This window comes from Vulpes vulpes, chromosome 6, assembly GCF_048418805.1.
Source record: "Vulpes vulpes isolate BD-2025 chromosome 6, VulVul3, whole genome shotgun sequence".
NCBI classification, from domain to species: Eukaryota; Metazoa; Chordata; class Mammalia; order Carnivora; family Canidae; genus Vulpes; species Vulpes vulpes.
Genome location: NC_132785.1, coordinates 124,293,508 through 124,318,565, shown reverse-complemented (window position 1 = coordinate 124,318,565; position 25,058 = coordinate 124,293,508). Strand labels below are relative to the sequence as shown.

General features: G+C 40.9%; 2 long non-coding RNA genes across 3 annotated transcripts; both read left to right on the top strand.

Moving 5' to 3' along the window:
- On the top strand, positions 1-24,252 carry LOC112930325 (uncharacterized). 2 transcript variants are annotated; one of them, XR_003237102.2, is made up of 4 exons: positions 1-136; positions 1,638-1,781; positions 2,275-2,374; positions 20,042-21,057. It is a non-coding gene; the product is annotated as an uncharacterized lncRNA (long non-coding RNA). The 2 variants fall into 2 exon arrangements; XR_012002302.1 differs by lacking the exon at positions 20,042-21,057 and adding an exon at positions 22,008-24,252 and having other exon boundaries at positions 4-136.
- Positions 2,650-4,832, top strand: LOC140599418 (uncharacterized). The gene is made up of 3 exons (XR_012002303.1): positions 2,650-2,714; positions 3,832-3,882; positions 4,751-4,832. It is a non-coding gene; the product is annotated as an uncharacterized lncRNA (long non-coding RNA).
- Positions 24,253-25,058: the final 806 nt, after the last annotated feature.

Sequence of the window (25,058 nt, the reverse complement as noted above, 5' to 3'; positions counted from 1 at the left end):
GACAGGCTGGTCCCTTGGGGCAGAGCTGGGCCCCGCCGTCACCTCGTCACCTCGCTCGGTCACGGTGTGGATGACATCAGCCTCCGCCAAGGGAAGCCTGCATCTGTGGCTGGCTTTAGGATTTTCTTCTGCACCTGTAAGTCATCCTTGGGGGAGCCGATTCCAAAGTTGGAAGTGGGTTTCAGGGTCACTGGATATTCATGGCAATGAATTTTCATAGAACAGAAAGGAAGAAATAGTTACAGATCCTTTTAATCTGCCTCTCTCCAGCATTTCTTTGCTGAAAAGTTCTGCAGGTATAGGCTGGGACGCTGGAATTTAGGTCAATGACATTCATGCTGCCTCTTAGAACAGAACCTTTCTGCAGCAAGTGCATGATTTCCTGTTATGACTGCAGATCTCACCAGCAGTGAAGTGACTGTAAAGGCGTCCATCCTGTTTGTTTGTAATTCTTAACAATGGGCTTTTGGGGAAGGAGGGACCGACGTTGCCAACGCTCTGACGAGCGGCGCAGAGCATGTGATGCCACCTGAATAATGCATGCCCACTTTGTGTGTGTACCCGACGCGGGCCCGAATGCAGGATAATGCTGAAGGCTTTGAAGCACCTGCTCTGAGCGGCTCCGATGACAGCCAAGAGTCCAGATAAGATCTGAGCCCTGCCTCCTCCCCACCACCCGCTCGCCATGCTGCCCCCATTTCCCTTTTGCATTTAAAATAAGCTCTGAGACGCAGCCACCTGTCAAAGACACCACTTTCCTGTGGTTCCTATCAGTCCCTTCCTGTCTAGCCCCACCTGGGTTTAGGGCCTTCTCATAACCTGGGTGGGACGTACACCCTCCCCGCATGCCTGTCCCCTTGGTCCCTCCTCCAGCTCCTGCCAAGCCACCCTCTGCTGCACTGACAATAAAACCATCTCTCTGGGCTGTTGTAGCCCCAAAGGCACACAGCTTAGATTTAGGACCCTCCCCACCCCCTCTGCAAGAGTGCTCCTTTCCTGCATAATAGTCTTCAGTGACTCCCCACTGTTTTAAGTCATGTTCGAACTTCTGAGCCTGACAGGTAAGGCCCTTCATGCTCCCTACTCACCACTGCAGCCTCTATGGCATGGCTGGGCATCTCTCTGGGCCACCGTGCCCCAGCCATGCTCTGAAATTCCCTCCTTCAGGCTGCACCTGCATCCCCACACCTGTGTGTCCTGGCAATCGTTAGCCTTGTTATCCATCAACCCGAGCGGCAGCCACAACCACAACAATAAAATAGTGGTCAACACTCGTGTTGATTAGTCTATTCTGAGCACACGGCGGGCATTCCTTTATGTAACCCTCAAAACCACACTGGGAGGTATGCACGCTTCTTAACTCCATCATGTGGAAGCCCACTGAGCCTCAGGGTGATACAATTTCTCCTCCAAGGTCTCCCAGCTAGAAAGTTGGCAGACAGAAGACTCAAACCCAAGTCCATTACCAACCACAGCATCTCACTGCCACTTGCAGGACCCCACACTTCATCGGAAAGATGGCTCAAGTTCCAGGAACTCTAAAATGCCTGCTTCAAAGGGCTAATCTATTCTGGGTCCTTCTCTGCTTAAAACTGTACTTCTTCCCCCCCCCCCCCCCCGCATCTTTTTTTCCCTAGTCGGGATGTTCTTCCTCACTATGGACACAACAAAGTGCCTATTCCTCCGGGAAGCGTTCCAGAACCTCAAGGTGCAAGTAATTTCATCTCCCTCACACATCTGCAACATATTCCTCAATATTGGAATAACTCCCATCATCATAGGTACGCTTTTTTTTACTATATTAAGAATACATATAAAAATATTTTTTATAAATTACTGAATAAATATGTAACTTTTTCAAAACATATATAAAGATATGGAAAGTAAAAATATGACAAAACACCTGTGTGGTCCACCCACTTTAGACCTCACCAGCTGGAACAACCATTCTGTCTTGTTAACGTCCCCTTACTTTCCCGATGGCTTTACCACTTGTTTGTGTGCCTCAGATTGTTGTTCAGTGATGCACATTTTTGAACCTCGTGCATTATATTGAATGGGTTCTCTTGACAACATGCTGTTTTGCAAATGTTGTTGTTGCTTGTTCGTTTTGCATTCTTGGCTCAATATTGTCACTGAAAATCATCCATATTTGTTGTGTGTCCCTGTGCTTCATTTCTTTTCACTGCCAAACAATACTGTATAGTGTGTCTATACTAGGGCGTACTTACATAGTCCATAGCTATGTATGAGTTATTTCCGGTGTTTTGCCAGGACAGAGTTTCCATAGGCCGACGTTCTCCGTGCAACAGATGTGCAAGTGTTAGAGATTCTCCAGGATGTATACCTGAAAGAGAAAGTGCTGAGACCAAGGGTATGTGCATTTTCAATGCTACTAGATAATGACTAATTGTTCTCCAAAGCAGTCTTGCCAATTTGTGCCCTCTGGAGAAATAGAAGAGAGTCTCCTCTGCTCTCTATCATTTTCAAAACCTATTATTGTCAGTTATTGTCAGGTATTATAATTGTTGTCCATCTGGTGAGTATAAAACAGCATCTCATTGTGGTTCTAATTCTCATCCCCATCTACCAATGAGATTGCCCATTTCATCCTCATCCTCTGTCCTTGGCCTCTTGAAGTTCCTGTTGTGCGAAGTGCCTGTTCAAGTATTTTGCCCACTTTGCTTTCAGGTTTCTTGTATTTTTCCTTACAGGTTTGTAGGAGTTCTTTATTTATTCTGTATACTACTCATTTTTGATTGTATATGTTATACATAACTTTTCTATTTTGAAAGTTTTTATTTCCTTTTATTTTGCTATCTTTTTAATTTATTAATCTTTTCCTGCATGGATTTCGCTTTCTATGCCTGTTTAAGGAATATTTCTTCACGTGAACTCATTTCATATATTTTCCTATACATATATTTTAATTACTCTTATCATTTTGCCTTGCACTTATAGTTTTTAACCTGAAATTTGTTTTTATGCATGTTGTGATGTAGAGCTCTATTTTTTCCATATGAATAACAGATTGTCTTGCACCATGTATTTAAAAATCCATTCTTCTGCCACTGATCTGTAATGCTACTTCTACTCATAAAATAAAGTCTCCCCCCCCCCCAACACACACACCATCTTTTACTATTAATCTGTTTCATTGGTTGGTTTGTCTAACCCAGGCATGATATCACACTGCCTTAATTACTACCATTTAAGTAATTATTGATATCTGCAGAAGCCAGCCAACTCAACTTGTTCTTCTCATTCAGGAAAATCTCCCTTTTCCTGCCATTTGAAATTTCATATAGATTTTAGCATTAGCTTGTCAGTTTTCACACACATACCCACAAAACCTACTGGGATAGTATTTGAATTACAAAGACTCTGTAGATCAATTTACAGAGCATCATCATATATATGATACTGACTCTTCCAATTCATTTATCAATGTTATTTCAATTTCTATAGATCTGTAAGGTCTCATAATAATCATTTTTCTAATTTTCTTCATAAAGACATCAACCCTCTTTTGTTAGACATATTCCTAGATTTTTGAAATATTTTTATGTTATTGGCAATAATATATCTATTAAATTGTACTTTGTGTTTGTTGTCTGTGTATAAAAGTATGATTGATTTCTGTAGATTGATTTTGATTCAAGAAAGCTTACTAAACTCTCCTGCTAATTTTCACTCCTGAACATGGCCCTACTTGGGCATGATAAATGATCTTTGTTATGTCAGGCTGTATTCTGTTTGCTAATATTTTCTGTAGGAATTTTTTATATCTGTTCACAGGAATATTGATCTGTAATTTTCATTCTCATGAAGTCTTTGTAGGATTTGGCAAGTAAGGTTACTCTGGTCCCCAAATTTATTGAGGTATGTCCTCTTCTATTCTGTAATCTTTAATAATTTGTATAAATTGGATTATCTGTTACTTGATTCTCTGATAGAACTTGATGAAGACATCTAGTTCTGGAGTGTTTGAAGAGAAGGTTTTTTAAGTTTGACCAAGTTGCCTTATTTGTTACAGGGCTATTCACATTTTATTTAGTTCTTGCTAAGTTTTAGAAATTATATTTTTTTCCTAAGACTATGTCCATTTCATCTCAATTTTAAAATTTATCGGTAAAAGTTGTTTATAATATCCTCTTATGATCATTTCAGTATCTTCAGTTTTGTAGTAATATATAAACTTTTTTCTTTTCATTTCTTCTTCCTCTTTTTTCTATACCTGTTGTTTTCTCAATTTTTTTCAAAATATCTAGTTTACACTTTATTGATCCCTCTCTATTTCTTGTTATTTTTAATTTCACTTTTTTGCTCTTTTAAAAATCTCTTTCCTTCTTTTTAATTTCTTGTCTTTGTTTTTTGTATGTGTGTATTGATTAAAGTCCTAACTTGGAGATTAAGCTCATTAGTTTTTAGTCTTCTTTCTTTTATAGAATAATCTTTAAAGGATATAAATTTTCCTCTACATGCTGCTTTGGTTGTATCACACATATTCTGGAAAGTTTATTTTTTTATTTTCAACTCTACATATTTATAATTTCCATTATAATTATTCTTTAATGTATGAGTTGGTTAAAGCTATATTTCTAAATGGTCAGAGATATACTGATTTTCTAGATATATTTTTATATTGATGCTAATTTACTTACTATAATTCAAATTACTTCCCTGCTACTTTTGTGTGTTGTTATTGTTATATCTTGGTGTATTTTTTAAAAAGATTTATTTATTTCAGTGATAGAGAGAGTGCAGGGGAGAGAGGCAGAGGGAGATGGAGAGAGAAACTCAAGCAGCGTCTGCACTGAGCATGAACCCTACGTGGGACTCAATCTCATGACCCTGAGATCAGACCAGAGCCCAAACCAAGAGTTGGACACTTTTTTTGAAAAAAGATTTTACTGGGGATTCCTGGGTGGCTCAGCAGTTTAGCACCTGCCTTTGGCCCAGGGCGTGATCCTGGAGTCCCAGGATCGAGTCCCACTTCGGGCTCCTGGCATGGAGCCTGCTTCTCCCTTCTCCTGTGTTTCTGCCTCTCTCACTGTCTATAATCAATCAATCTATCTATCTATCAATCAATCTTAAAAAAAGATTTTACTAATTTACTTGATAGCATGAGAAATCACAAACAAGAGGGAGGAATAGAAAGAGAAGTAGATTTCCCACTGAGCAGGGAGCCTGATATGGGCCTCGATCCTAGGACCCTGAGATCATGGCCTGAGCCAAAGGCAGGTGTTTATCTGACTGAGCCACCCAGGCACCCCAAGAATCAGACACTTAACCCACCAGCCACCCAGGTGCCCCTTAAAGTTAACACATATTTAGTATTTTTTAAATTGCCAATACTTGACTCAGTATCCCCACAAAGATAATATTTCATTTGATCATATTTCCTACATTGAATTTCAGAAATCATCTTGGTTTATTTGACTTCTACTGGAAGAACAACCTTTAGAATTTTCTTTAGAGGAAGGCTGTTCAGGGTTAAACTTTCTTCTTCATTTCTGTTTTCAAAAATGACTTCATTTTGCTGTCCTTCTTGAAATATGTTCTCTCTGAAATACATAATTCTTACTTGACAGCTATTTTTTCTCAATACATGGAAGCTATTAGTTGCTGTCTTTTGGCTTCCATTATTGCTCTTAAATAACTTACCTTCATATTTCAAGGGATAACTTTTATCCCTTCTAGTTGTTTTTAAGATTTCCTTTTTGTCTTTGGTTTTCTGCTTTTGATTATAGTGTGTTTAAGTTTATATGTATGTACTTTATTTAAGCTGTTTGGGGACTTGTTGGGCTTACTGAATTTGGAGATCGGTGTAATTTGTTAGTTATGGAAATTGAAATTTTTCAGATATTAGCTCTTATGTACTGCCATATTATCTCACACTCCTTTTGAAACCCTGATGAAATATATGTTAGACCTTCTTTTTGTATCCTCCATATTTCTTAACCTCCCTTTCATTCTATTTGTCTTGCTAAGGTGTATTTTAGACTATTTCTTCAGATGTACTTTCTAGTTCATTAATCTTTCAGTCAGCTACATCTCATATGCTGTTAAACAAAGCTGTTGAGTTTTTCATTCTGATTATTTTTTTTATTTCTTGTTTTTCTATTTAATTCTTCTTCTGATGAAATTTATCACTTTTTTCATTTCTTGATCTTATCTTACATTTTTCATTGTCTTCTTTTGCTTTGCAACACATTGAAAATATGTATTTTTAACAACTTTGTAGAGGTATAAATTCTATACGATAAACTATTTGTATATATATCAAAATACATTCTTTAAGTGCTCATCCGTTTGTTGTGTGATGTATCAGCATCTTTTGTTTGCATGAGGGCACCTAGCTCTACATACAGCTAGAAAATGATCTTGGCACTGTCTGCTTCATCTCCCTTATTTGTTTTGTTTTGTTTTGTTTTTTGTTTTCCTCCATCCACCCTCCCTCAACTCCTAAAGCAGATTACAGGGTTCCAATTACATACACTTCACAATAGTACTTTTCAAAAAATAAATTTTCTAAAATTGCATAATCCAGAGAACTTTACCATAGGGAGAGACTAATTTCCTAAGTGTTTTTTTAAAAAAAAATCTCTGCTCCATAATTTCATTTTTTACTTTCTGTTTACTAATAATCCATGTGCTACAATTTCATCCAGGTTGCTGTTTGTTTTGCTTCTTAATCTTGCTACCAGATTTATATGTATGAAGTGTTCCAATAGTTAAAAAGAAGTATTTCAATATTGTACCTTGAACCATACCTCTCTATCCTTTGGATCAAATCTGCTAGTGATGTCTCAGTGCCTTCTAGGCTCTACCATTATGCTCTAACATTATTCTCTAAAAGTACAAATATGGTCATAGTTTCTGTGAGTAATGGGATTGTGCAGCTTGAATATCTGTGCTAAACTAGCCATCAGGCAGGCTTAATTTCACTGTGACATCAAAAAACCCTTTCTTCAAATTCTATTAATCATAATTAACGGTAATGATAGTTCACATTTATTGAGGATTACTCAAGGCCCAGGCACTATGCGAAAACTTAAAAGTGGGCTAACAGGGGATCGCTGGGTGGCTCAGTGGTTTAGCACCTGCTCTGCCCGGGGTGTGGTCCTGGAGTCCAGGGATCAAGTCCCACATCAGGCTCCCTGCGAGGAGCCTGCTTCTCCCTCTGCCTGTGTCTCTGCCTCTCTCTCTCTCTATGTCTCTCATGAATAAAGAAATAAAATCTTTAAAAAAAAAAAAGTGGGCTAACACATTTAATTACTACAGCAACTGTATTGTTGTCAACATCAGGTAGAGAAACTGAGGCACAGAAAGGATAGTTATTTAATTAAAGTAAAAAATGCAGTGCTTGGTCGATCCAGGATTCATATCCAGGGCAACTAGCCCCATGGCCCAAACTTTTAACCACTATATAATGCTTATGGTATTCCCTAATGGATTTCTAGACTCTGATTTTCATTTAAATGAATAGCCTCAGGGCACCTGGGTGGGTTGGTGGTTGAGCCTCTGCCTTTGGCTCAGGTCTTGATCTCAGGACCCTGGGTTTGCGTCCCTGTCAGGCTCTCCGCAGGGAGCCTGCTTCTCCCTCTTCCTATGTTTCTGCCTCTCTCTGTCTCTCATGAATATATTTTTTAAAAATCTTTAAATACATAGCTTCCATTATATTGACCACTTCTGTTATTCAAAGATTACTTTAATACCAAGCAAGTTTGTGTCAACTATGATTCTTGATGTTTACCAACCTTTTTTATTTTATATAACCTAATTGAAATCTAGCCACAATCTTTAAGGTATTTTAACAACCCTGTTTACAAGCATAGAGAGTGAGATTAGCGGTAATCATGTAACTTGTCCAAGTTACACAATGGTAATTTAGCGACAGCTCAAAAAATTTCTACTGTTCATGTATGTCAGACACCAAGGAGAGTCAATCAGCCTGTGATAAAGGAAAGATCAAGGTTTTATAGAAACAGAGAGCCACTGAGATAGGGAAGGCGAACCACGAAGTCTGGTTGGGCAGTTAACACCAGAGCTGCATCTTGTAGGAGGAAGAAAAACTGTCCAATAGAAGTTGTGGTTGGATATATGCTGGCAGAAATCAATGAGAGATGGAAAGGTGTTGCAGACCAAAGGAACAGCATAAGCAAAGGCACAGAGGCATGAAATAACATATTTAGTGAAAAGTGAAATCTGTTCCACTTTATTGAAGATAAAATGTAAGACAGGGAGCACCAGATGACATTAAAGAGTTGGATCTTTATCTCAGAGGTGTTTTAGAACCAAAGGAAGATTATAAGCAGTGGGTTTTTTTAGGAAAAAATAAAAGATGAATAATCATTAAAATACAGTTGGACACAAAAATAAATATTTATTTCAAAAAAGTAAAAAAGGATTTTGGAATAAGCTGTGAACTTATGCATCATCATCTTCACAGTCAATGGGCCCTTATAATAAAATATGAAAGAGGCAGAGTCAAAGAGCATTTCCTGGTAAGTGTTTCTATCCTTCCGCTATTTTGCCATATTATTGGCAGCATGGTATGGTGTGAATTAAGGGAGGCAACACATGTGAAGAAAAATATTATAGTAATCCCTCTGAATGGATGTAGCATTACAGTAGCCATCATGGACCAGAATGGGTTGAGAATTATTTCACAGATGAAATTAGCAGTATCTTTTTTTAAAAAAAATTTTTTAATTTATTTATGATAGTCACAGAGAGAGAAAGAGAGAGAGGCAGAGACATAGGCAGAGGGAGAAGCAGGCTCCATGCACCGGGAGCCCGACGTGGGACTCGATCCCGGGTCTCCAGGATTGCGCCCTGGGCCAAAGGCAGGCGCCAAACCTCTGCGCCACCCAGGGATCCCGAAATTAGCAGTATCTAGTGGATGGTTATTTCAAGAAGCAAAGTTGACAGCAACTACTCTATTTTGTCTTGAATGGCTGGTTGGATGGGTAGTGAGTGGTGGTTGTCAGGCATCACTCACTGAAATAAGTAATTGAGAAGTTGAGTTTGAGGTGTCCACAAAACATCCAAAATGAGAAAACCAATAGGTTTTTGAGTTAGGAGCTCTGGAGATTGCTCAGGGCAGGGGTCATGGATCTGGGATGGGTCAGCACATGTGTTACTATGAATGCCATGAACACACAGTGTGGGAAGAGAAGCAGGGCCACAGGGACTACGCACGGGTGAGCAGTGGGTAGAGGAGGTAAATCACAGACAAAGCTGAGAAGTAGAAGGTAAACTGGTGAGGATTCTCATGGAAAAGAAGAGAGGAGATATTTCAACAGGGAGTGATCAACAACATCAGAGATCCTTGATCAAAGATCATCAAAGATGGCCCACAGTGCCCATCTAAGTTGGATACTGTAATGTGACCACTGAGCTTTCGTGACTCCATGAAAGCAATTTCACCCCAAGTCTTCTGCTCTTCCCATAAGACCATAATGAATTCCAAGAAGTTAAAACATCCAGTGACATGGTTCTAAGAGATTTCGTGTTAGTTAGATAACTAATAATTTTTTAAATCTTTAAAGACATAGCCTCCATTATATTGACCACTTCTGTGATTCAAAGATTATCTTAATACCAAGCAATTCTGTTTGTGTCAACTATACTGCTGCATAACAAATTACAACATATTTAGTTACCTAAAGGTTATCACCTTACAATCTCTGTGGGTCAGGAGTCTAGGCACAGCTTGACTGGGTCTTCTGCTTCAGGGTCTTCCAAGATTGTTATTGAGCTGTCATTTGGAGCTGTGGCCTCATCAAGGCAGGGCTGGAGAAGGTGTCCCTCCAAGCTTATGTGATTGTTGGCAGCATTCAGCATCCTGCCAGTTGTTGGACTGTAGCTCTCAGTTTCCCCCTAAGTATCTGCTTGAGGCCACTCACAGTCCCTTGCTTTCATCCTCTGCTGAAAGGCTGCTTATAGCACAGCAGCTTGCTTCTTCAAAGTCAGCAAGGGAGGTGTGTCTGTCAGCAAAATAGATATATAGCCTTAAAATGTAATCACAGAAAAAAAAACGTATCCCATAACTTCTGTTGTTTTCTTTGGACTAAAAGCAAATCATAGGTCCTGCTCACACTCAGAAGGTGGTATTCAAGAGGGTTACCTTAGCATCCCTTTGCTACAAATCCCCTTGTAATATGTCTCTTACCTTCTTACATGTTCCTTCGTCAGCTGCTGTTCTTTCAAGGCCATTTGCTGTCATTATTAGTTTGTTTGTACCCATAGGAACTGCATCACTGGCCAACATTGCCTCTAATTCAAAACTCGATTTTTTTTTCTTGATTTTAAAATGGCTCAAATTATCCACACATGGCCAACTGGAGATACATACTTCTGCTGCTAACCTGGGTGTCTCTAGATGCATGTCTTCACTTTTCTGAACTTCAGTTTCCTGCCCTTAAATAGGGAATAATAGTCCCTACATCCCAGAGATATTGTCAGATTACCGAATTAATCACAGTGATTCATGTAAATTGCTTAGCCCGGTGCCCAGCTCATAGAACTTGCTCCTTGGTAGCCATTTTCTTTGCTGTTAATAAGCGAATAAAAATGAACGGAAGGCAAAATGGGTGTCATGTTTATCCCTGTGAAGTACTATTTCAGGGAAGGAGGGAAGCTATGAACATGGAAGATTAATGGTGATTACCCACAGCCGTGTGACTTGGGGAGAAGAGTGCACCGCAATCTGAGAATTTAAATGTTAAGAAATGCTGCAGGCTTCAGCATGAAGTCCTTCAACTGGATTTTCCCCTTCAACTCTGTGTATTATTAAATACCCTTTTTAAGTTGACTTCCCCTAGGCTGACATACAAGTGGAAAGTTTGGGCTATTTCTAAATGAAAACTCTGTTTTTCATAACGAAGTTCAAGGTGGAAACGCTGAAGAATGGAGTACCCAGTGTCGTTCCTATCTCTGAAGCCCAAACAAAGCTGTCCAGGTGATAGAAACACACAGGAGTGTGATTTCATTCTGATACGGGGAATTTATGGATCCAATTTCGTTTGTATTTGTACAAATACATAGATAAAAAGCGGGCCTGGAAGGTATACCTCCAGATGAGATGAAAACCAATCTTTGAATATGCATGTAATATTGACTGGATAATTGGAGACATTTTAAAATCCAAATAAAAATTGAGTTTTACATTAAAGGCAAGGTTGACCCTAGAGGTGGTTTGACAGTTCAGTCTTCACATGCTCATCATCTTCAAAGTGTAGGTAGGAATGTCTGGAATTTTTTTAAATTGATAGCTTATAGTTAATGTTGGCAGGGTATATTAAGGCCAGGAATTCTCAATCAGTGGCTGGTCAAATGCTTAAAGAGAAGAAAAAAAAATATATAAGTGGCCCTCAATCCATATGTACTAAAAGCATTATCATTTTTTATTTTTATTTAGTTCTAATAAAATTGTGCATGGAAAATACTTTCCTGTCACTTCTAGAACTAAGTGTTGATTCATCATCCCTCTGGTTAGGTCCTGAGCTATGTATTTATATGTGTTGCTTCATTCGGTGTACACCACAGGCCAGGGAGGCAGTTGCTCTCATTATCAGCATGTCATAGGTGAGGAAAGTAAACTTCTGGGAGTCTAAGAACCTGGTGTACTTCACTCTCTTATAAAGAGGAAAATCTGAAGCCTAAAGATAGCTCTCTCCAATCCTAGAACACTTTGGATTTCCAATAACTTTAAGTTAACTTAATTATATTGTTCAAGAAGTACTACTCAAAAGTAAAAGTATTATTATATAGGAATCCATAACCCTTTTTTAATGTTGTATGAGGGGACACTGATCAAAACATTTGGGGACATTAGGGCAATTCTTTACTTGCAACATTAAAGTTGAAATATAGTCTGTATCTTTCTCAAAGAACCCCTCCAAGAGTTCTCCAGTTTCAGCAATCATTTCATATATTTCTATTTTATACTTCACTTCAGATAAAGAGGTTCTAAGTGAATATGTGATACTTAGAGATACCTGGATTAGGAAACACCTGGCTCTTCTGTGAGGAGCCTAAGGAAAGTACAGGCTCACTTGTGACAGTCCAAAAATGAGACACTCATAAGTTTAATGAGTGAAATGGGAGGAGAGCTTGCCTGTTCTGATGTTATTCTCTTTCCTATACAAGCCTGAGAAGGAGGATTGGTTAATGGTGACAGTATCATCTGTGAGCCTCTTCCAACCCCTCCCCCACTTCCCAGATCAATGGGAAGTCAGCAAGTCTTGTGAAATCACCACCGCCCCCCAAGTAAGCTCCATACATACACTTGAGGTGATGCCCCTCGCAGACCCTCCTTGTCAATGCTGTGATCCTCCCCCAGCCCGAGATCTCACCTCCCACCATCCCATTCTCTTGTCAGAGCCATCCTTCCAGTCATCCACAAAGTCAATTTCCCTACAAGTTCACTTCCCAGCACATGGTAGAAGTTAACATCATCAACCCTTAGCAATCCCAACCCGACAGCTCAAAGCAATTTAGATCCTCACTTCAGTCTGTTGGGAAAAATGCAAAATGTGAGCATAGGTGACCTTAAGGGAAGGAGTGATTACAAATAAAATTCCAAACACTAAACAATTCATTATCTTTCCTTCTATGCCTGTTGAGATTATGAAACAACATCGTGCCATCTTGTACTGGCACAGACCACCCAAGGCTCCCCATCTCCATCTCTAACCAAAAGGAAACAAAATGAAATACTAGTGCCTAGTATCTTGGTGTCAAGAAAGGTCCCTCCACTCTTCTTAGCACCCAATGATCCAGCCCTTCCCTCTTGACATTTAGAGTAGGAACAAAATCCTTGGAAACTGAATTCAACTTTCTGGCAACATCCTAACAGAAGTCACCGGCAGAAGAACAAAATCCTTGAGGGCAGAGACTATATCCACCTTACTCTCCATTGTTTAGGTCCTCAAGCACCTCCAACAGGGTCCAGCATACAAGAGGTGCTCATTAAATATTCAAATGAATGGACAAATGAATACTTGAAAGAACTCAGGTGATATTCACACATATTTTAGTTTTTATTGTATTATTATTAAACAATACAATATTGTATTAATATTAAAAATACACACAGGCTGATGGCAAACCTCTTAAATCCTGCTTACTTAGTTTAGCCATGTCGATGTTACACCAACATGATTTTAGCAAATAATAATTGTGCCACTTATTGAACAATCTATGTGCCCTGAGATTCGTCACTTTGTATCTCTGGGTCTAAACTCAACAAATAATAAAATTGAGAGAATTAATAGAATGAGAGGATTGTACTGAAGCTCATATGCTTTGTAATCTCATCCTGAAAGAACATGGACATCTAAGGGATAGATGCTAGCCCCAGGCCACCAGCTCTCTGTAGGTACTGTCTGGTGGTGAGATGGTGAACTTCACCTCTCCCTATGGGGTAAGACACAGTGAATGCCAACTTTAGTGTCTCCAGAATGTACCAAAACCTGTGCCAGATCAGGCTGCCTGGTATGTGTGTGTGTAGGTGGGGGCCATGGGGGAGGGAGGGGCCTTCTCCACATACACACTCCATTTTACAGTTTGAGAAAATACTTTATAGTCATCTTGTCATATACCACTAGAGCTTTCTTAGTCTGAGGGACATCTGAGTGAGAAAAAATCTAGGTATGTTCCCTAGAAGTGATGCAGAGGTAGATCTATAATGCAGTTTGAGGGAAAAAGGAAAATGAAAAAGAAAAAGGCTTCTCTAGGGTTTCAAATATTTTCTTCATTTTGGCTCTGAGCCCACATTGCAGTGGGAAGAAAGTGGAGAATGGTAAATCTAGTCCTCCATCACAAAAGACATTTTTAAGCTTTTTTTTTTTAACTTAACACTCTGTGTTAAATATGCATAGATTTAAGGTTTTTTCCCCCAAATAATTTCTGATATCTATGGGGTTATGTCTTGATATTTATGATAATTCTTAATACTTCTTCATGTACCACTTCCCCCAAAGCTATAAGCATCCAGTAAGCATCTCAGATACTTGAAATTAGTGCTGATTTTTTTGCGCAGGTAAGGATAATTCAAACTAATTAGAATTCCTCCCTTTTCACGACACTGTCTAAAGCCTTCACAAAACCACGAGTACACACTTGTGACAACATCACAAAAGTCTGTAAGGTGTTTCTGAGATTTTTCCAGATCTTTCTGTGTCCTTAAGAGAAAATTTTTATTCTGGGGTGGCTTATTTTGGTGAGCTCCTGTAAGGAAATAAGAAGGGAAATGAAAAATTGATATAATCCATATCTCTAGCCAATAGAAACAAATTTAACTACTTATTTAAATATAAAATAGTGACAGCAAAGCAAATTTTACTCCTGACCAATAATTGTTAATCCAAGTCAGTCACCTTGAACTCCGTAACATTCTGCTTTCTCTTTTTGGCTCAGTCATCCAACGAAGAAGGAAGCAAAAAGTCGATGTAACTGTACAGGGATAGTATGATTCTATTTCATATTTCATTCAGTGTAGAGGGACTGTCTCAGCATCTGTCAGCATCCAGGAGTCTCCTCGATCCCTCCTGGATGTATTCATCTTCTCTCACTAACTGATTCATGCATTCATTTGTTTGTTCAGTTGCCATACTCATCTTCTCATGTATTGACCCACTCATTTGTTCACTATCTATTCCTCAATTTTCTCATTCCATTCATCAATTGACTGTCTCACTTAGACTTCCATTGGTAGATGAACTGATTCATCCATTCTGCCAGTAAACATTACTGAGCACCAGCAATGTTGTACATGTGGCAATAGAGTCTAGTTGCTCATGAACTAGTAGGTAAAGAAGGGATGCATTACACCATTACACAAATTAAAGCACTCTGGGATCATTGCCTTGACCAAAGTATAAAGAGAGTATGTCAAGTAGAGAGTGAGCTTTTTAATGGTGGCCAATGTTTTATTAGGGTGATTGTTTACAGTTTGGTCTAATGGATTTGCCAGATGGCAATGGTGGAAAAGGGTATCATCCATGCAGTGGGAACAACATCACAAAAGCTCAGAGTCGTGGAAGTTCTCAGCATTTTCAGAAAATGATGACTATCTCTATATGGCTCAAGTGAGAATAAAACAGAAGGAAGAGATGAGGCATGAAGTATCAAGTCAGCACTGGGTCAGACTTTACCATGAAGCCATGTGAAAATGCTTGGACTCTATCATTTTAGGACATTATTCCAAAATGTCATCTTTATATGCAATTTACTGGGTCCAGATCTCAATCATGTTTATATTTCAATCGTCAGCAATCTGTTCCTTGCTTAACTTTCTGGTCATATCTCCTATGACTTTCCTATGTCAACATTCAGTGTACACAGAGTGGGTTAGGGACTTAGAAGGAGGAAGTTTCTTTAACCTCTGTGTATTAGACAAACTATGCAGATGTCACTGTGTCCCTAGCATTTCTTATGGTTTAAGTTCCTATTCCATATCCTGGCCATCAGAGACATTAAAAAGGTACCTTAAGCCAGTCAACTAGCTAAAAAACTCTGGAGAAAGCAGACATATAAAGTTAATTCTTCATCTCTCAGGAAGAGAAAACTCCATCTATCCATCCATAGAAATAAGTGGAACAGCCAGAGTATGATTAAGATATTCTTATATCAGAATGAAAAATCCAGGGACAGGAAAAGGACAGGGATGTTGTGGGGTGAGAGGATGCCAGTGGCCATGAGAAGGATTGTGAAAGAGATTCTAACAGTGTATAATGTGCATAACTGAGTTCTTTGCTGGAGCTCAACTGGGTTCATAAGCCTACCAAGTTTCCCTAGGTGTCCCGGAGGTCACATGGGACCAAAGTGCAAGTTGATGCTTTCTTATGTGGTTTCTGGACTGTTCACTCGTGTCCAGGAAGTGAACTGGTGTAGTGTTAGACTCCTCAAGATCTCACATTTCAAAACATCTTATTCTGTGTTTGCACACTTAGCTCAAGGAGTCCCGCCTTCTGAAATGTATCCATCTCTCCCAAGCTCTACATTCTGAAGTTCTTTTCACTCGTCACAGCCCACTTCTGGTTCCTTCTCCAAGATGTGTTCCTGGTCACCCTTGAGTCTACTTGTATGATCTCTCTTTTTCATGATCCCCCATCACTTTTTCTATGAATGTGTTCCTGGAGCCTTGGACAAAGCCAATGTGGTTGGAATGAACTTATTTTCACCATAACCCTCATAGTCAGCCAAAGTTGTGCCTTGTGAACAGCTAGAGATGAGTCAAAGTGGAGTTTACTCTCCAGCTGGCTGTAGCCCACACAAAGGTCAGTGACAGTCCAAGGTAGCCTATGCATAGAAGAGAGAACGTGACAAGCAAGAATTCTACTAGAAGTTGAAGGGGAGATGCATCATTTAGGTAGTGTCCACTCCCAGAGAATGGACGAGGCCATGTTGAGCACTCCTCTGGAGACATATATCTTCCTGGGGTCACTATGTGGTGGTATACCATGTGCCTCCTTGCTTAGGTGGCAGCGGTTGACCCAGAAATACAGAGTGGTCTTAAAGGTCCTGTTAGAATTATGTGGCAATTTATCATGTGCTCCCTCAATAGCATTTTCCTAAAAAATCCCCCTAAATATAGAGACCACAGGTTTCATTTGGTTACATGACAGGTAAACAAGAGGTCATAGCTGAATGAGGTCAGAGATCATGCCTAAATTGTCTTCCCTGCTACAATAGCAACATAGTCAACAGTGAGACAAAGACCAGGAGTCCATAGTCTTACATTTCATGATTCTCCTCAATGCTGTACTCCTTACTACTGCACATGCAGGGTCCCTCCTTCCTACAGGCTAAAGCTGATGGGAATGGGATGAATTAAGTAACCAGATCTGCTTGACCAAAACGCAGTACTTGACAAAGACTGATTTTTAAGGGAGGCTTAGGAGAGAATGAAGAATTTAACATGTCACTTCATCAATCACTCTTTCAAGCCCCCCATCTACACACCCATGTAATTCACACACCCACTCACTCCTTCATTCACCCATCTATCCATTGATATATGATTGATTGATTCATTCATTCATTCATCATTTTTTTTTATTAATCTAACATTCACTCATTCGTTCAGCCATCTTTTCTGAATGTCTGGCCTGGTTAGGGCCTTGTGGTAGATCCAATGATACAAGGAGCTCTCCATCGAAGGACTGACAGAATGAGGAGAGGGCAGGAGGTGGACTCCAACATGCAACAAGCAAATCCTTTAAGTCAATATATAAGAGCCATGATAGAGAGTACTACAAAGTGCCTGGGGAGCCCATCACCCTTTTCTGCATTTAATGTAGTACTTTCAGAGAGTTCTAAAAAATTCAATACTTATAAATTCAAGATCCTCAGGGGAGGAAAAGAGAGCTCATAGGGGGGAAATAAATCTTAGCAAATGAAGGAATCTAGAGGAAACCTCTTCCTTCCTGCTGTCTGATTGAATATAGAACGGAGGCTCCAGTAGCCGGCTCATATTTCCCAGCTTCCACCCAAAGGGTCAAGCAGCTGAGTCTAAACAGACAGAGCAGAGGGAAGATGTTCTTCCCCCTCAAGGCCCACACCCCTGGTCTCCTGATCTGTGACCTGGAACACAGGGGTCTCAGTGCACAATAGTAGTTGCTGTGATTCATCACTGTGCTCTTGCCCCTGGGACTTGGTGTTTGCTCATATTGTTTTAGTCTCTCAACTTGCAAAATGTGAGATCTTCTTTCCTAAGTGAGGTGAACTCCAATATTCATGGACACTCTGCCTTTTGGGGCCTTAAAATCTATTTTCTAGTGCCAGACAGCTTCATGGGTTTTCATCAAAAAGAGAGGAACTTGGACAATAGGGGTCTGAATTATGGCTCTTCGCTTATTACCATATGATCCCAGAGGATTTGCATAACCTCTCTGAATCTCAGTTGGATCATCCGTCAAGTAAAGAATGGTATGAGTGATAAATTACCTGGTTTCATTGATCCTTCATTGTGTACTAAACTTTTCATTGTGTTACATAGCTTTTTATATATAATTTTCAAAACAAGTCACTGATGTAGGTAGCTTGGTCAATTACATTATTGCTCAAAAATATGTATTATTAGGGCACCTGAGTGGCTCAGTTGGTTAAGCATCTGCCTTCTGCTCAGGTCATGATCTCGGGGTCCTGGGATAAAGCCCTTCATCGGGCTCCCTGCTTAGCAGGGAGTCTGCTTCTCCCTATCCCCTGCTCATTCTCTCTCTCTCTCTCACACACAGTCTCCCTAATAAATAAAATATTTGAAAAAAATAAATATGTATTATTTCTCCTGCTCCATGTCCAAGAGGCAGAGTCCACTTCTCCACTGACTGCCTCTGCTTGGATATGTGAATCAATTTGACCAATGCTCCATCAACCATTGTGATGTCACCAAAGGCACCAAAAATACTTGTAAAATGAAGCTTGCTCTTTTGTATCTCTGCCATTGCCACAAGAGGAGCCTGCCTTCACAAGCCCACTTGCCCAAGCAAGATGAGAAATACGTGGAGCAGAGCCACCCTACCCAGCCACAGAGCTTCAGTGAGAAGAAAACAGAGCTACTGCAGCTGAAACTGGAACCACTCAGCTGAGCCCAGCCATACCTCAGCTGAACCACAGATGCACAAGCAATAATAAATGGTTCTGGTTTAGCTATTGAAGCCTGTGGTGGTTGGTTTTGCACCACAACTAACAATAGCATTATTATAATCTCTAAATCACAGTCAAGCACCCTGAAAAACAAAACGATTAAGTGACCAAGGTAGTAAGTGGCTGAGCTGGGCCTTCATCTTTTAATCACTCTGCAATATTGCCTCTCTACTAAGCTTTGCCTCCTTTATAATATGATCCAATCTGAGGTTGTTAGAAGAATGAGAAATGCTCGTGCAAAACACCTTGCCCCGTGCCTATTAATTTATTGAGCGTGCTGCTACATGCCAGGCCCTGCTCCAAGAGCTTTGCATGAATTAGAATAATAACAGTGTCCGCCACTCTGGTTGCTTATGGACTTGCAGGGCAGTTCCCCGTAGATCCGCATGGCTGTCTCCTGTGGACAGTAGGTCCTGGAGCACAGGGACACGTCCCACGCATAAAGGCATGATCAGGGCTCCCATGATGCCTAGCACAGAGCAGACTCCAGAGATATTTGATGAGGAGTGTTTCAATAATCAACCGAGAATTTAGATGTGTCTTTACAAACAGCTTCCATGAAGACCTGTGACAACAGTGAACCTCACCAACCTCTTTCTGATTTACACTTACTGTCCTTCATGTATCGCATCCTGAAAAATATATATATCCCTTTTTCTTTTGCTTGTCTTCTTTATACTCGCAGACGCAACCACACATATATACTATTTTGTCAAAACAGTAGCTGCACAATGACATACTGCACCTTGGCAAACTCACATCCTTGCTAAAATTATACCAAGCAAAGTTTGTGGTTGGTTACATTTTTTAAAAAGACATCATGTCCCATCTCCTCAGCTTCAAGTTAGAAATCACCCTGAAACTTGGGCGGCAAGCAGCGCACAGCACAGTGGGCAGCATGTGGGCGCACAGGCCTGCCTGCCCGCACGCACACACACACACAGCCTGTGTGTTGCGCCTCATATAGTTCTTTCATATCCGTTGCCAACGCAGAAGGGGCACATGTCTGAGTTTCTTTGCTGCTCCTAATTACACTGAGGCGAGAACATTCGTGTCTTCCGCCTGAGATTGTTGTGTTTTCCCCCAAGGTCCAGAGAGAGCCTCGCTGCCTTTGTCCTTTGGTTTGGCTGAGTGCGGGCAGTTAGACGTGCCCCGTGCTTGCCTGCAATGTGCCAAACAGGCGCTGGAGAAATGCACGTCCTTGGCAGTGCAGCGGCTTTGTCTGTAGCACAAAAAGCAGAGGCTGCGGTGCTGAGCGCAATCCCGCAGTGCAGACCGATGGCCAAAAGTGTCCCCCAAAGCAGGTCAGGATCCTGCTGTCCTGGGTGCTGAATTCAGCACACAGATGTGACTTGTGTGACCTGATTTTTTTTTTCCCCAGGTGATCCAATATTTCAAGTTGGAATTTTACGTTTAGATTGGAAGATTCTCTTGGAAAGCTGAAAGCTGGGACAACAATGGGCCTCATTTCCACTCACGGCCACTGCGGCTGGAGGTGCAAAGGGTTGACTCCTTCACAGGGCCCTGGCTCCCTCCTCTGCACAGCCCCACCACCCTGCCCTCTCCCCCTCAGTGAAGTTTGGCAGAGGCTCTGGCTGCCCTTGCACTGCCCTGATTATTATTTTCTCCAGTAGTAGAAAAACATTTCTCTTGCTCATGTCCTTTATCAAAAGTATTATTTTAAAGATAATCTAGGAAAGCCACATTTTTTTTCTTTTTGCAGAAAACTGGAAATGAGCACTTTTCATTGTGAAAATGAAGACCTTCCATTATAATGACTATGCAAATCTCCCATGTGATCCATGAATGGACATGTTCCTGAGTGTCCTTGTCACTCAGGGTATTTCTTGGCATCTTGATCACAAAGACCCTCTCAGCTCCCGTTGGGAGCCAGGAGCTCAATGAACTGGGCTAAACTTGGGCATTAGGCAAACTTAGGTTCAGATCTTCTTTACAATTCCACGGCTCTGAGACCTTGGAAATGTTAAAGAACTTCTCTGCATCTCAATGCTTTCATCTGCAAAGGACAAAGGGATAGAACCCAGCTCACAGTTACCTCAAGGAGCCATGGCATGATTGTGCATGAATTACAAGCAAAATTCACAATAAGTTCTCAAAAATATCATTTTCTTGCCCTGACTAGGGAAAAAAAGAACACCTCAAGCAACAGCAATAAGAATATCCTATAAAGGGATCCCTGGGTGGCGCAGCGGTTTGGCGCCTGCCTTTGGCCCAGGGCGCGATCCTGGAGACCCGGGATCGAATCCCACGTCGGGCTCCCAGTGCATGGAGCCTGCTTCTCCCTCTGCCTGTGTCTCTGCCTCTCTCTCTCTCTCTCTCTCTGTGACTATCATAAATAAATAAAAATTTAAAAAAAAAAAAGAATATCCTATAAAAGTCCGGCAGATTAAATAATTATTATTGCAGTGATTTTTTAACTCTATTTGTCATTTCTGCCATTTTAACTTAATGCGCATTCACACACACACACACACACACACACACACACACGTGAGGGAGACAGTTGGTCACTGAAAGACAGTTTCCCTTTCTTCCCATGCTCCTGTAGCTCTTCCACATTTCTGAAGTCTCTTTGCAGTGAGGGATAACCATGACACGAGTTCTTGTCCGTGGACTAAGCCTGAGTGGTGTGTGTCACCTACTTCTGCAGTTTCCTAAGAAGCAATGAGTCTACCTAACACTCTCGTCCTCTCTTGGCAAATGACGGCAAGATACTAATACTGGAGAAACCACAGATTGAAAGGTCTCCTGAGCCACTGCATGGAGGAAGGGTGCCTGCTGACCAGATATACCTGCCTTGGAGGTTATTATATTTGAGGCATTACATTTTGGTGTTCATTTGTTTCCGCAGTCTATCTGTCCTAAGTAAAGTTGGCACATGCCAGCTCACACAGGCACAAGCCTATGAGGTTTGGGGCTTCCTAGAAAACACTGTAGCCACCCACTGAAGAATATTTGTACATTAGGAAGGTCTTTGGGCCACATACAGGAATTAACAATGTAAAGGGTTTTAACTTCCAGTTCTAGCCATCATAGGAACAAAAGGGACCCATCAGGTCGTCAACAAATATTTGTGGAATACTTATTTTGGGAGCCTGGCGTCAGAATAGAAAGTTGAGTAAGATGGAAAGAAGCTTTATGTTAAGAGAATCTACAGGGCAGTGGTAAGTGCCTGACCGGCTTGATCACCTGGTTCTGCACCTCATCAGCTTTTACCCAGAGTGTTTGTGATTAACACTGTAATGCTCCTGTGGGGCAGACAGTATGCTATGCATCTGGGTTGTCTCAGCCACACCCCTGTTCCTCTGTATTCTCCTCTATTGCAGGGGCTGGAAACCTGGCAACTCCACCCCCTAGTCTCTTTGATCACCCAGCTCTGGCTATGTTCTGCCACGGGGAGGGATTTACACAACACTGAAAGGCAAGTGGAGCCTGAGGGTGACAGCAGATCACAGCCACATCGTCCGTGAGACTGTAAGATCCTGAGTTGCTGGCGCTGCAGGAGGAAGTCATGGGCCCAAGAATCTGGGCAGTAGGAGGTGATAGACAATCCAAGTACCTCCCCCAAGACGAACCCACACCAGCTGCTTTTTTCTGGATAGTTTTACTCCACTTAAGATGCAAAATCCATGGACCCCATGCCTGACTGGTTTAGCTCTAATTACAGCCCATATCTTGGCTATGGGAGGTCTAGGCACCCTAAGTGACATATCCACCAGCCTCAGTTTCACAGAGAAATGATATCATGTGCAAATGCAAGCGAGGATGTAAATAGAAGAAGATGAGGACACAGGAAAGCCTCAACGGTGATAAAAGATGTAAGTATAGCCTCATTATTCTTCTCAAAGCCTTGCCTCTGTTCTCCATCAGTTCAGGGTTCATGTGGCCTACAATAAATGATGTCTGACACCCTCTTCAGTGGCACCTGCAGCTTCTTTGAGTAGTCACACATTTAAGACCCAGCTGCACTAAGTTTACACACTCTGCTGTGCCATACCACTGTGCCTTTGTCCATGTTGGTCCCTCACCTGGAACACACTCATTTTCCTCTCAGTCTTCCCCGCCCCAACCTCTTGGCTATTGCTATTAATTTTTAACCCCTAGCTCAGGCATTCCTTCTTCAGAAACCATCCTTGGACTTCCTCTTCAGGCCACTTTAGGTGTTCTTCTCATCCATAGAGAATCTTGTGCTTATCTATATCATAATTCTTATTAAATCACAATACAAAATTTGCTTCAGGACCCAGGACAGCGCTTGAGGGCCTGGCCCACAGTAGACAGTTATTACAATAACTGCCATAAACTTTTATTTATTTATTCACTCAACAATTACTTATTGACCATCTTCCTTATGTCAGAAACTGTTCTGGGAAGTTAATATATATATTACATATACATATACATATATATTGCATACTCATTCAGTACCGACTGCTGTGCACAAACTTTATATGCTTTATCCTTAGGAGTATCCATTAGCATCTGCATCCAGAGCAATCCTGTGAAGATGAAATCAGTATTAGCCCCAATTTAGAGATGCAGAAACTGAGGCTCAAAGAGGGTAAATAAATGTCTAAGAAATGAATAAAAGGAGGAAGAAATAAATATGACCATCTCTCCAATTAGACTATAGGCTCTTTGAGAGAGAAGTGAAATGTGCTTACTCAGCTCTACTGTTAAGTGTTTAATATGATATGCAACTGGAGCAACCCACATTCCTGCATGCCAACTACAGTTCTTCTTTAATTAAATCTGTTATTTTAACATCCTTATGAGTAGCACCCCCCTTTCAACTCAAATGTGTCCATGTTACCCAATGCCTGGCTTCTAGTGAGCACCATGTTTATGCTAGTTGAACTAAACAGAACTGGCCCTAAGTAAAGAAGTCAAAATTAGAAAACAGCCCTTACCCCAGCAACAAAGCTTTTCACCACACCACATTGTGTCTGAAGGAAAGTAGTTAGTTCTGAGTGGACTTCATGTTCAATCCATCAAAGACAGGCAACCCATGGATCACCTGACTCACCTGGCTGAGAAAAAGTCCTTCACCTATCTACTTGCACTCTCATTTTGGAGAATAGAATATGAACTTCAACTGAGCTACACTGAAGAAAGGGTAAAGCCACAACTGGGATATGTGTCTCCTAATACCAAGCCACAATGGTTGTCTCAGCTTATCTTCACTCACATATTTTTTCTTCATGGAATACTCTTGTCCTCTTGATGGCCTAGATCAACTCCATTCATCCTTTAAATCTCCACTCCCATGACCCAAAGGCTAACTTCTGAGTCTCCCATCCTGCTATTTATAAGCCTCACCCTCTTCCTTGGGTTACTCAGAGACAAAAAAGTAACTCTATAGCTGCTTTGCCTTGAGAAGAAAGCTCCCTCAGGACTGAGCTCCTGTGCCATATATCCTTGCATCTCACCCTTCTTCCCCTACCACCCTAGTGCCTGGCATGGGATATGTATATGTTGACTTAAATGAAATGTAATCCTGAGATATTAATTTTATCATCATTGTTATTTCCAAAATTCATTTCTCAGAATTAAACATCTACTCTCTTTTAATATCATGCTTCTTTTCTCCCTACAGATTTAGGATTCATATTCAATGTATATAGGATTCATATTCAACGTATTTAGGATTCACAGACTATTTATTTTCCATGGTTCTATTCACAAACATTCACTGAACACCATCTTGGTGTCAGAAAGAGCCCTGGGTGCTGCAGATTCTCATCAGTCCAGTGGGAAAGTCAAGGAGAAAAGACACACAAATCAATATATGATCACATTGTGCTATGACACCTGCAAATGCGTTGCAAATGCTTAGTTTCTGTGGAAGATAGGCAGATTCCTATGCCAGGAAAGTAAGGGATGCTTTATGGTGGGATGGGGGGGTGGACTTTTAACTTGTTCCTTGAAGGAGAAGCAAGAGTCTTCTGTCCGGGATTAACGCCTGCAGTAATCATGTGATCTATCCATGCCATTACTGGGATCCTTCACACATGGGATCCTCCAGTTCTTTTTTGATAGTCTTGCTCATCTACTAGCTATTAGATCTGTGAGAGCTGAAATGACTTTTATCAGCCTACATGATTCAGCCTGTGGTATGTCCCCCCAAGCCTAGAGTTCCAACCAACCCCTAAGTAAGCATATACTTCTTGGATCCTACCCCTCTTCTCAGGTCACTTGGCAATAATTTTCTGTAATTCATGTGGTAGAGTAAAAGACCCTGCCCAACTCACCAACCAGCACGCCCATCATCCCAGCCAAGCATACAGTCTCTGGCTGGTTGTGTAACCCTGGACAAGATATAGACTTTTTTTGAACATCAAGGTCCTCTTCTTCAAAAGGGGATAATAGTGTTGCCT